The 12,599-nt window shown below is 40.7% G+C and overlaps 1 protein-coding gene across 3 annotated transcripts in view; it reads left to right on the forward strand.

Moving 5' to 3' along the window:
• The window catches only part of LOC124556763 (protein ROP), a 148,880-nt gene that overhangs the window by 127,277 nt on the left and 9,004 nt on the right, over positions 1–12,599 (forward strand). The gene's annotated exons all lie outside the window — the stretch shown is intronic.

Below are 12,599 nucleotides of genomic sequence, written 5' to 3' on the forward strand. Positions count from 1 at the left end.
ATCACCCCCAACTACCCAGACACAACAGGCACCAAATTCAACCACAAACCAAACAACTGGCCCTGCTTCCTTCCTCGACTTCCTGAACCATATTAAAAACTTCTGGCAAAACACACAGTGGATGAACATCATATCAATCATCACCACCACATTTAAGCAATTTATGACTGCACCAGACATACTATCAAAAATAATGGCAATTGTCGGTGGAGTAATGAAATTCTTTGGTACCGACAATGGAAATTAGACCTACCAGGAAACAAAACCTACGGTTTTGTAACTTTAACGCCTCAGGATTACACAACAAAAAAGACCTATTAAATGAATTCGTAGAAGAAAACAAGATCGACATACTATTTGTTACTGAAACACATTTACATCCAACACAATCTTTTAAACTCAGGAATATGGTATGCCACTGAACAGACCGAACCAACTGACAGGGAGGCGGAACGGCCATCTTCATTCACTCACATATACGACACAATCCTGAAATTACGCCACAAATGACATCATTAGAAGCCACAATAGTAAAAATAGAAACAGTACAAGGAAAAATAACCCTGGTGGCTGCATACCTCAGCCCCAGAGCAATATTCAAAGAAAACGACTTGCTACAAATATTTGATAACAACAACAAAATCTTACTGGCCGGCGACTTAAATGCAAAAAACACCACGTGGAATGCCCGGCGTAACAATGCACGCGGAAACACACTATATAACCTACAAGGATGGCTAAATGCTGCAATTTCCACTCCTGAAGATATTACCCACGTACCATTCAATCACCGCCACCAACCGGACATCCTAGATATCTGCAGAACTCCAGGCCCTCCGTATTACAGAATATATTACTCAAAACATGAACCTCTCCAAGTATACAGCCGCAGTTTTTCTAGACGTCGAGAAAGCATATGATAAAGTATGGAAGGACAACCTTGTCACGAAACTAAAACACCAGACCGACATACCTGAATGCTATATCAAAATGATTGATAGTTTTTTACATGACCGGAGATGCTTTGTACATATAGATAGCAAACAATCAGCACACAAAGTACTACAAGAAGGAATACCACAAAGTTCAGTACTTTCGCCAACCCTATTTACTGTGTATGTAAACGACATCCCGAAAACAGAAACCACGACAATAGCGCAATTCGCAGACGATACAGCACTTCTAGAAACGCACAGACGACTATCAACAACAATAAATAGACTACAAAAACAAGTTGATTACACAGAAAAATGGGCCAAACTAAATAAGATCAAAATAAACCCAGAAAAAGACAGTCGCCATCATATTTACACGCCGCCGACCACAAATCCATGACCAAATCGAGTTAAACGGTACGCAAATCCCATGGACAACATCAGTAAAATACCTCGGCGTAACAATAGACAATAAAATGTTATTCAAGCAACACTTAGAACAAAAACGACAATGTATATCAAAAACCATCCACACAATTTACCCTCTTCTGCCCAGCAAAGAAATGTTTCAAAGAACAAAACTAAACATATACAAAGCTATAGTCCAACCAATGATGCTCTATGGCTGCTCATCGTGGGGCATAACCAGTAAAACCAACAGGAAACCACTTCAGACACTTCAAAACAGATGCTTAAAGCTAATTCTTAACGCCCCCATGGTGGACGAGTACAAATCAAATACACGAAGAACTAAACATGCCGACAGTGGACAACCAAATCAACACCTCTAAAAGAAGACTCATCGAAAAAATAGAAAGGTTCAGACCTACCAGACAGCAATTACAAGAATTGGCAACTGTAGAACCAGCCCCTTGGCACAAAATAAGAGTTCCACTATCCATATTACAATACAACTAAGAACCAAGATGCAAATCAATCGGAAAGATCACAACAGAACAATGAAGCAACAATAAGTATATATAAAATACCAAGACTGTGTGCCTCAAGGACCAATAAACTGTGCCCAAAGGCTCTCAAATGAATACAAGGTGTCCCATTTTTTTCTCAAATAAATGGTGTCCCCAGTAAGAAAACCTACCCCGCACACTTGAGGGACCAACCTCCTCCGGAGGTAGAGCCCTAGCCAATGCACAACACACAAAAAAAGAAAACTGCAACCACTGTTCTGTGTTCTACGTGACATGACAACCAACAAGCTGTCAATATGCATGAGTGGACACTCACAAACTGTGGCCTAGAGATAGCTGGACCACCCACTTACTGAGCACACTGCCCAACACAGCATTCTTCATTTCAGTGACTGCTTCACAGTCTGCACCATCTGGATCCTTCCTACCAACATCAGCTTTTCTGAATTGTGCAGGTGGGAGCTCTCTCTGCAATAAATCCCAGTTGCTGTAACCCCCTTGGCCTCAACCTCATTTAGTCACTGTCCTTCACCCACTTATCCCCTTCCCTGCTCTCCTCTAGCACTTCACAGCCTTTTACTCCACCAATGCACCCACAGTATCTGTTTTTCTCTCCTTCTTTCCTCCCTCCCCCATCCTCCCTGCCTCTGTCAAACCCCCCAACTGCTTCTAACTGCCATACCCTGTCCCCACCACATCCCTGCATGCTCCCACAAACAGCAATTTTCTGTCCTCCACCCGTACACTTCCATACCTCCCCCTACCCAACCCAGAATCCTCCTTACCCTCACCTCCCAGACTGCTTCTCCTATCGCACACAGTTGTTTGCAGTTTAGCCCTCAGCTGCCAGAGCCAGTAGTTGTGTGTGTGAGTTGTGCTTGCATGAATGTTTGTGCCTGTTGTCTACTTTAGAAGAAGGTGTTTTGGCCAAAAGCTCACTTGTTTGGCAGTCTTTCTGTTGTGCCTGGCAAGAGCTCAACATCTCCAATATATGGTGAATAGCAATCTATCCTTCTCATAACACTGCCATATTCATTCTGGCTTTTCCATTGTTTGGAATGTAATGCTTTACTACAGAAGAGCAGTGAATGTTTATTTTAATGCCATCCTCCCACTTTCCTGATACAAATTTTACTTCTGTTTCGTGGTAATTGGAAGCCAGCTCTGCAATTTTATTGTCTTTCCACAAAGTACCTGAGTTACAGAGGATAACACTCTATAATCAAAATCATCTTTTGTCATTTTCTTGGAAGCTGAAAGACCTGTTGAGAAACTTTTCCAATTTACCCTCATTATGTCACAAACCAAAATTTTCTCTGTGTTTGTTCAGAAGGCAGGGAAAAGTAAGTCAAATCATTATAAAAGTCCAGTCTCCTGTTTTTTGCCCAAAATTTGTTTGAAAAACTTAAAACTATCCTAACACACAATTTTCAAATTCCCACTCCAAAGCTTCATTTCTCCCTTGGTGAAAATCAAAGAATGTATCCTTTTAGGTTTGGAGTATGCCACATTTTTTTAACTGCATTGTACAGGCTTCATTGCATTGTATTATTGTGAAGAATTTCTTCCTTTGAAGAAAATAATTTAGTTATCTGCATTTTTGTCACCTTCTGTCAATTTTAGCCTGACATATTTCTACTTTTGAGAGGATTTTCACATAAGCAATCATTTATCATTTGTTTTTCACATTTCTCAACAGATCTAGGTAAACTAATTTCAAGCTCCAGTGGCACATACTCTATAAAAACTCTTTCAAAACTTCCATCAAAACCTAAAGCTTTTTCAAAACTCTCTTCAAAACATAAAACTGTAGGATTATTAGCATAATTTGGATCATTATCATTGTCTTCATCATCCCCTGCTTCCACATCATCATCACTATCTGGCAAATGTTTTAGATGAGCTGTGACAATTCATTATCTGTTAGTATTTCAGTGCCATTTACTTCTCTGTAAAACATCATTTATGATAATGAGAACTGTACTAACACTAAAAGGAATCTGACCCTTATTTAGCTAGATCAACAAAGCTAGTAAAATACAGGGAAAAATATCAAAGAAAGCAATAAACCACGGTTGTGTGGTAGTACACGAAAAATGCACACACGGCCAGACAGTACTCTTGGTACAATATGGTTTTTATTTTTTAAAACATCTAACTTTCATCATATATATGCTAGTAAACGCATTGCTGACAACTGTATTATAGTAAACAAAACAAATACGGTATCTCAAAAGCTAATTTTCAGCTGTGATCAAAGATTATACAAACATACTCTTTGAATAGCGAACAATATCTAGAAGGCAGTGAAGTGCTTCCAGCTCAACATAAATATGTACTTAAATGTACCATCAGCCCAGGATGTGGGAAATATGTGTGCAGTCAGAATAACAAGGGCTGAAAGAGGTGGTACTTAGAAGTACCAGCAGGTATCAAAGGGTTAATGAGAGAAATCTTCAGACATAAAAATATCTTTGTCATGCTACAAGACATTGTTATATGACCATTTCTTTTCACAGCATATTTAAGTAAGCTAATGGATAATATCAGAAATTCCATGAGGTTGTTGACAAATGATGCTGTTGTATATAGACAAATTGTAGTGCTTGAATATATATGAAAATGACATAGTGGATAATGGCAGAAGTTCCATTAGGTTGTTAGCATATGACTCTTTTGTATATCTGTATAGAGGAGTCACAATGCTAGAAAATTGTAGTGAAATGCAAAAATACCTGCAGAGCATTAACAATTTGTGCAGACATTAGTAGTTGACCCACAATATTAAAAAAAATGTGATGTATTGTGCATAAATAGTAGAAAAGAGATATTGGTGTTTGATTAGACATGCATCAAATAATCACTGCAAATATTCATATGCACTCCATATAGCCTATGACTGTGTATTCTTGGCAATTTAAAGGGGCGCAGCCACATAACACTACCTTTGGAAAAGCAGATGCTAGACTGAGATTTGTTGAAAGAATCCTTCAAAACCACAGTCCACCCATGAAGAATGTAGCTTACAAAATTCTGATACTTGAGTACTGCTCTTCAGTCTGTGATCTTCACCATGTAGAACTGAATGATATAACAGAGAAATGCTGAATTGTCTTAGTAAACATGAAAGCTTTATGGAAGTGCTCATCCATTTTCAGTAGCAGAGACTACAAAAGAGATGTTGTTCATCATGGTGTGATGTATTGTTAAAATTATGAGAGCATATGTTTCTAGAAGAGCTAACCATCATATTGTTTCCTTCCACATAAATCTCATTCAAAGACCATAAAACTAAAATTAAAGATTTTATGTATTTAGACTGAAGTGGTGAGGGAAAATTTGTATTGAGGCTGGGAATTGAATCCAGGTCTCCTTCCTACTAGGCAGATGAGGCTCTCCATGTGCTGGAAAAGCACCTCAGCATTGAACATAAATGGGGGATCCTGCTGGAAACTCATTTTACAAATGAAGTGACACAGTTTCAGAGAATATACTGGTCTCTTCCGGATATGATTTTATGTACATAGACTGAAGCAGTGAGTAAAAATTTGTACCCAGGTTGGGAATCAAACCAGGGTCCCCTGTCTGCTTTAAATTCCCACTTACACATGAACAGAAAAGTAAAGTCTTTGAAATTCTGTAATTTCATTTGTATAATTACCTGCACCTGGGTTTCAGACTGCATCCCTCATTTACATCTGATGCTGAGGTGCTATTTGAGAACATGGAGAGCCTCAGAAGTTCTGTACATGTGTGAGGGGACTTTAAAGTAGATTGGTGCTATTTGAGAACATGGAGAGACTCAGAAGTTCTGTACATGTGTAAGGGGACTTTAAAGTAGATTGGTATGGCAGTGAGAATTTGGATAGAAGAGGAGCATTCCAGGGTAATTCGTGCAGTTGCGTGAGCTGCTGTGCTAGGGTAGCATAGTGGCTAACACACCTGTCTGGTAAGCAGAAGACACGGGTTCGATTCCCAGCCTTGGTACAAATTTTCAGTCACCACTTCAGTATATATACAGAAAATCATATCTGTATGAGACAAGTAAAGTCTCTGAAATTGTGTCATTTCATTTGTAAAATTAAAGAGATCTCATATGGAGGATTGCCAACTGGAAGAGGACAATGGTACATAAAGTGCTCTCTGTCACTCACCGTAAAATGACTTATGGAATATATATGTACATTTAAATGTAGATGTTAGATAACCATACTACCTGATTTAATCTGTGCTCTTAAACTACACACATCAAAAAAAGTTTTGTGTCACCTCAGTTCCAAGAGTTCTGGAACTTGTACAGAAAATTGGAATAGTGATCAACATAAACATCATTTCCGCCCTTTTTATTGTTCATGAAAGCCACACATTGGATGTTGTACCATCATACAGTGAGACCTTCAGAGATGGTGATACAGATTGCTGTACACACTGGTACCTCTAATACCCAGTACCACGTCCTCTTGCATTGATGCATGCACAAGCTCATCAAGGCACTGTTGGTCCAGATTGTCCCACTCCTCAACGGCAATTTGGCATAGATACGTCAGAATGATTGGTGGGTCACATCATCCGCAAACAGTCCTTTTCAATCCATCCCAGTCATGTTTGATAGAGTTCATGTCTGGAGAACATGCTGGCCGCTCTAGTCGAGTGATATCGTTATCCTGAAGGAAGTCATTCACAAGATGTGCATGATGGGAGCACGAATTGTTGTCCATGAAGACGAATGCCTTGCAAATATGCTGCTGATATGGTTGGAAGATGGCTTTCATGCATCGTACCGCCATTATGGAGCTTTCCATTACCACCAGTGGCGTACATCAGCTCCACATAATGCCACCCCAAAACAGCAGGCAACCTCCACCTTGCTGCACTTGCTGGAAAGTATGTCTAAGGTGTTCAGCCGGACCAGGTTGCTGCCAAACATGTCTCCTAGATGATGGTCTGGTTGAAGGCATATGTGACACTCATCAGTGAAGAGAATTTGATGCCAATCCTGAGTGGTCCATTCGGCATGTTGTTGGGCCCATCTGTACCACGCTGCATGGTGTCATGGTTGCAAAGATGGATCTTGCCATGGATGTCGGGAGTGAAGTTGCGCATCATGCAGCATTGTTAGAAGTTTGAGTCATAGCACGACGTCCTGTGGCTGCACGAAAAGCATTATTCAGCATGGTAGCATTGCTGTCAGGGTTATGCCAAGCCTTAATCCATAGGTAGCGGCCATCCACTGCAGTAGTAGCCCTTGGGCGGCCTGAGCGAGGCATGTCATCGACAGTTCCTGTCTCTCTGTATCTCCATATCTGAACAACATCGCTTTGGTTCACTCCGAGATGCCTGGACACTTCCCTTGTTGAGAGCCCTTCCTGGCACAAAGTAACAATGCAGATGTGATCAAATCATGGTATTGACCATCTACATGGTTGAACTACAGACGACATGAGCCGTATACCTCCTTCCTGATGGAATGACTGGAACTGATGGGCTGTCGGACCCCCTACGTCTAATAGGTGCTGCTCATGCGTGGTTGTTTAAATCTTTGGGCAGGTTTAGTGATATCTCTGAACAGTCAAAGGGGCTGTGTCTGTGATACAATATCCACAATCAATGTCTGTCTTCAGGAGTTCTGGAAACCGGGGTGATGCAAAAGTTTTTTTAGTGTGTGTATTTTACTCTATATCAGAATGATCCACAGGATGTAGATATAAAAATATTTTGGATATGTTTAAATAAACCAGCACACTGTACTTCATAAAAAGTACATTAGTTTATGGAATGCAGTAAAAATGAGAAAAAGCTGTTTGGCAAGACAATAGGCTGGTACCTAGAAAACAAAGTGCTGTGGCATTGTCTTCTATAGAGGCAAAGTTTTTATTGCTTGCAAGAAGTATTGCAGAAAATTTATGGCATATAAACTAATTGGATGCTGTGAATATTCTGAAAAATAAGGAACTTATGACACATAAAAACAATAAATTTTGTATTGCCCCTGGGCATAAAGAGTATAATAGGTTGGGAAAAAGGCATTAAAAATGTATTGGATTGAAATCTATGTTTGGAAAGGTAAGGAAATGTTAAGTATGTTGTCACAAAGAATCAATTTGCTGATATCTTTACAAAATTGTAATCCAAGCAAAACTTTGTTAAGCTGTAAGAAGAATTAGGGGCGTTCAAATCTGTAATATAGTTAGCAATCTATGGAACTGAGATTGGGTTTTGGAAAGGATAGTTCTACTACTCACACCTCTCATAGGATGTAATATGGAGTTGTGGAGATCTGTCTGCTGCTTATTATTCTCTTTGCTTTTTTGTAAGGTTTTTGTATTCCATATTGTTAATCTCTGTGTTCAACATGACAATCTGAAAGTGTCAGTGTCCACTCATATCCTCTTCTGTAGAAATGAGGTGGGATATTGGGAATAATAGTTCAGCAGAGTGTGAAAAAATGACACCCACAAACTTTTGAGATGCTGTAGGGTGTGTCTTGAACAAACTAAAGTTAGGAACTTAGGTCTTGAAGTGTCATCCATCAATGCTAAAGAGTGTCAAAATTAGGCTACCACTTCAGCAGTAGGCCTAAGTGTGAGTTTATGTGCTGACAAGTCATAAGCATTGTAGGTGTCATAGGTGTTGACAAATTTGACACCATCAAATGTTCTTAATTCTGTCAGGGTCATTGTTAGAAGTTCTATCTGTGATCCATCTGAAGAGATCACCTAAGGGCAGGCATTTTCCCTTATAATTTCAACATTCTATACTGTCAGTAGATGATGTTCAGCATTTAGGTTCCTGTTTGTCAGTTTATTATTCATTTATTTATTTATTTACACGTCAAGTTCCGTGGGACCAAATTAAGGAGTAAATCTCCAAGGTCATGGGAAATTTCAGTACATGAAATTACAACATAAAAGTAATAACAGATAAAAATAAATATTTATGAACTCAAAAAATGTCAGTCCATAAGTTTAAGTAAATGCAATCAACAATACAATAAGAATCAGCTGAATTTTTCAAGGAACTCCTCAACAGACTAGAAGGAGTGACCCATGAGGAAACTCTTCAGTTTCGATTTGAAAGCATGTGGATTACTGCTAAAGTTTTTGAATTCAAGTGGTAGCTTATTGAAAATGGATGCAGCAGTATATCTCACACCTTTCTGCACAAGAGTTAAGGAAGTCCGATCCAAATGTAGGTTTGATTTCTGCCGAGTATTAACTGAGTGAAAGCTGCATATGCTTGGGAATAAGCTAATATTGTTAACAAGAAATGACAGTAAGGAATATATATATTGAGAGGCCAATGTCAAAATACCCAGACTCGTGAACAGGGGTCGGCAAGAGGTTTTTGAACTTACACCACTTATTGCCCGAACTGCCCATTTCTGAGCCAAAAATATCCTTTTAGAATGGGAAGAGTTACACCAAAATATAATACCATACAACATAAGCGAATGAAAATAAGCAAAGTAGACTAATTTTCGTGTCGAACAATCACTCACTTCAGATACCATTCGAATAGCAAAAATGGCAGTATTAAGTCTTTGAACAAGATCCTGAATGTGGGCTTTCTACGACAGCTTACTATCTATCTGAACACCTAGAAATTTGAACTGTTCAGTTTCACTAATCATATGCTAGTTCTGTGAAATTAAAAGGTCAGGTTTAGTTGTGTTGTGTGTTAGAAACTGTAAGAACTGAGTCTTACTGTCATTTAGCGTTAGTTTATTTTCTACAAGCCATGAACTTAGGTCATGTACTGCACTATTTGAAACTGAGCCAGTGTTGCCCACAACATCCTCTACTACCAAGCTAGTGTCATCAGCAAACAGAAATATTTTAGAGTTACCCGTAACACTAGAGACCATATCATTTATATAAATAAGGAACAGGAGTGACCCCAACACTGATCCCTGGGGCACCCCCCACTTGACAGTACCCAACTCAGACCCCACATCACAGCCATTATCAACATTGTGAATAATGACCTTTTGTTGCCTGTTGCTAAAATAAGAGGTAAACCAATTGTGAGCTACACCTCGTATTCCGTAATGGTCCAACTTCTGGAGCAATATTTTGTGATCAACACAATCAAATGCATTAGTTAAATAAAAAAAAATATGCCAAACATTCAAAACCTTTTGTTTAACCCATCCAGTACCTCGCAGAGAAAGGAGAATATAGAATTTTCAATTGTTAAACGACTTCTAAAGCCGAACTGTGCATTTGATAGCAAATCATGTGATATAAAATGATCAATTATCCTTACATACACAGCCTTTTCAATTGCTTTTGCAAACACTGATGGCATAGAGATAGGTCTAAAATGATCTACATTATCCATTTCTCCACTTTTATGAAGCCACTTTACTGCTGAGTACTTTAACCACTCAGGAAACTGACCTTTCCTAAAGGAAAAATTGCAAATATGGCTAGATACAGGGCTAACGTGTGCAGCACAGCACTTTAATATTATGCTAGACACTCCATCATAACAATCAGAGTCCTTAGTGTTCAGTGATTTAATTAATGACTCAATCTCCCCCTTGCCTGTATCACAGAGGAGTATTTCAGACATAAATCTTGGGAAGGCATTTGCCAAGAAAGCTATATGATTCCCTGTAGACACTAAATTTTTATTGAATTCACCAGCAATGCTCAGAAAATGATTGTTAAATACTGTACATATATCTGATTCACTAGTAACAGAAATATTTTTACTGCGAACTGACTTTGTATCATCAACCTTGTGCTGCTGACCAGACACTTCCTTCACAACTGACCATATGGTTTTAATTTTATCCTGTGAATTAGCTATTCTATTTGCATACCACATACTTTGCCTTCCTAATAACATTTTTAAGCACCTCCTTTAAAGTTTGTTGGCAGTGTTTTATTGCAGCCAGTATGTTATGTGTCTTTAGGGGAAAACAATATACTGTACTAGAGCTCTGTTTTGTGTTTATTGTTCTCTTTGCTTTTTCCCTGTGATTTTTGTGTACTATATTGTTAACATATGTGCTGCACATGTCACTCTGAAAGTGTCAGTGGTCATTATATCTTCTTCTGTGTAATTAAATACGTAAAACAAAGTGTCTTTAGCTTTGAGCTACTTATCTACAAACAGAAGACAAACTTTTACCTATGCTTAATACACTCCTGGAAATGGAAAAAAGAACACATTGACACCGGTGTGTCAGACCCACCATACTTGCTCCGGACACTGCGAGAGGGCTGTACAAGCAATGATCACACGCACGGCACAGCGGACACACCAGGAACCGCGGTGTTGGCCGTCGAATGGCGCTAGCTGCGCAGCATTTGTGCACCGCCGCCGTCAGTGTCAGCCAGTTTGCCGTGGCATACGGAGCTCCATCGCAGTCTTTAACACTGGTAGCATGCCGCGACAGTGTGGACGTGAACCGTATGTGCAGTTGACGGACTTTGAGCGAGGGCATATAGTGGGCATGCGGGAGGCCGGGTGGACGTACCGCCGAATTGCTCAACACGTGGGGTGTGAGGTCTCCACAGTACATCGATGTTGTCGCCAGTGGTCGGCGGAAGGTGCACGTGCCCGTCGACCTGGGACCGGACCGCAGCGATGCACGGATGCACGCCAAGACCGTAGGATCCTACGCAGTGCCGTAGGGGACCGCACCGCCACTTCCCAGCAAATTAGGGACACTGTTGCTCCTGGGGTATCAGCGAGGACCATTCGCAACCGTCTCCATGAAGCTGGGCTACGGTCCCGCACACCGTTAGGCCATCTTCCGCTCACGCCCCAACATCGTGCAGCCCGCCTCCAGTGGTGTCGCGACAGGCGTGAATGGAGGGACGAATGGAGATGTGTCGTCTTCAGGGATGAGAGTCGCTTCTGCCTTGGTGCCAATGGTGGTCGTATGTGTGTTTGGCGCCGTGCAGGTGAGCGCCACAATCAGGACTGCATACGACCGAGGCACACAGGGCCAACACCCGGCATCATGGTGTGGGGAGCGATCTCCTACACTGGCCGTACATTACTGGTGATCGTCGAGGGGACACTGAATAGTGCACGGTACACCCAAACCGTCATCGATCCCATCGTTCTACCATTCCTAGACCAGCAAGGGAACTTGCTGTTCCAACAGGACAATGCACGTCCGCATGTATCCCGTGCCACCCAACGTGCTCTAGAAGGTGTAAGTCAACTACCCTGGCCAGCAAGATCTCCGGATCTGTCCCCCACTGAGCATGTTTGGGACTGGATGAAGCGTCGTCTCACGCGGTCTGCACGTCCAGCACGAACGCTGGTCCAACTGAGGCGCCAGGTGGAAATGGCATGGCAAGCCGTTCCACAGGACTACATCCAGCATCTCTACGATCGTCTCCATGGGAGAATAGCAGCCTGCATTGCTGCGAAAGGTGGATATACACTGTACTAGTGCCGACATTGTGCATGGTCTGTTGCCTGTGTCTATGTGCCTGTGGTTCTGTCAGTGTGATCATGTGATGTATCTGACCCCAGGAATGTGTCAATAAAGTTTCCCCTTCCTGGGACAATGAATTCACGGTGTTCTTATTTCAATTTCCAGGAGTGTAGTAATTTTACATTTGTATTTATAGGTTTAATGTGTTCTCTTAAAACTTGTCCATGACTCTGCTGAATATATGAGTATTTCTATTTTCAATAATGAAACTTCATGACTGTTAATTTAAAGCTGCATAAACTGAAAGGAATACCACAGCCAATAACTTTATAT

This window comes from Schistocerca americana, chromosome X (genome assembly GCF_021461395.2).
Source record: "Schistocerca americana isolate TAMUIC-IGC-003095 chromosome X, iqSchAmer2.1, whole genome shotgun sequence".
Classification (NCBI taxonomy): domain Eukaryota; kingdom Metazoa; phylum Arthropoda; class Insecta; order Orthoptera; family Acrididae; genus Schistocerca; species Schistocerca americana.